A 422-nucleotide genomic window follows, 5' to 3' on the forward strand; every position below is an offset into this window, starting at 1 on the left:
TCTGCTGAGCTAACACCCATCAGGTAGGAGGCCTTATCAGCACCTAGAAAGATCATGTAATTTAAGTTTTGCACTTTAACTGTAATACTGCAATACTGACAAGCCAGATTCCAGATTTACACTCACTTTCAGTGCCATCGGTCTCTGCCTGCTCCTCCCTCTGCTTCTGTTTGAATTTCATGTTCCCGAAGTGCATGATGGCCCCTACTATTTTATAGCAGCCATACTTTTCTTCTGGAGTGAAGCCAAGGATATCCATGGCATGCTGGAGGGGAGAAAAAATGATTTTGGAGGTAATTCTTTTTTTCATCTGGTCTCTGTAGGTGATGAGAGATTTTACAGCTTACATCAGTAGCCATAAGCTCCTGCCCATCATCCATATTCTCCACCGTTGTCACTCCTTGGGAGCAAAAATGGTAGTC

At 43.6% G+C, this 422-nt stretch overlaps 1 long non-coding RNA gene across 1 annotated transcript; it reads right to left on the reverse strand.

Annotated features, from left to right (window-relative positions):
* Positions 1 to 415, reverse strand: LOC107734771 (uncharacterized). Its single transcript, XR_001639158.1, has 3 exons — positions 348 to 415; positions 127 to 265; positions 1 to 43 (listed from the first exon to the last, which is right to left on the reverse strand). It is a non-coding gene; the product is annotated as an uncharacterized LOC107734771 (long non-coding RNA).
* Between the last annotated feature and the right edge of the window lie 7 nt (positions 416 to 422).

The sequence above is a fragment of the Sinocyclocheilus rhinocerous genome, unplaced genomic scaffold (assembly GCF_001515625.1).
Source record: "Sinocyclocheilus rhinocerous isolate Xijiao unplaced genomic scaffold, SAMN03320098_v1.1 C35261828, whole genome shotgun sequence".
NCBI lineage: Eukaryota > Metazoa > Chordata > Actinopteri > Cypriniformes > Cyprinidae > Sinocyclocheilus > Sinocyclocheilus rhinocerous.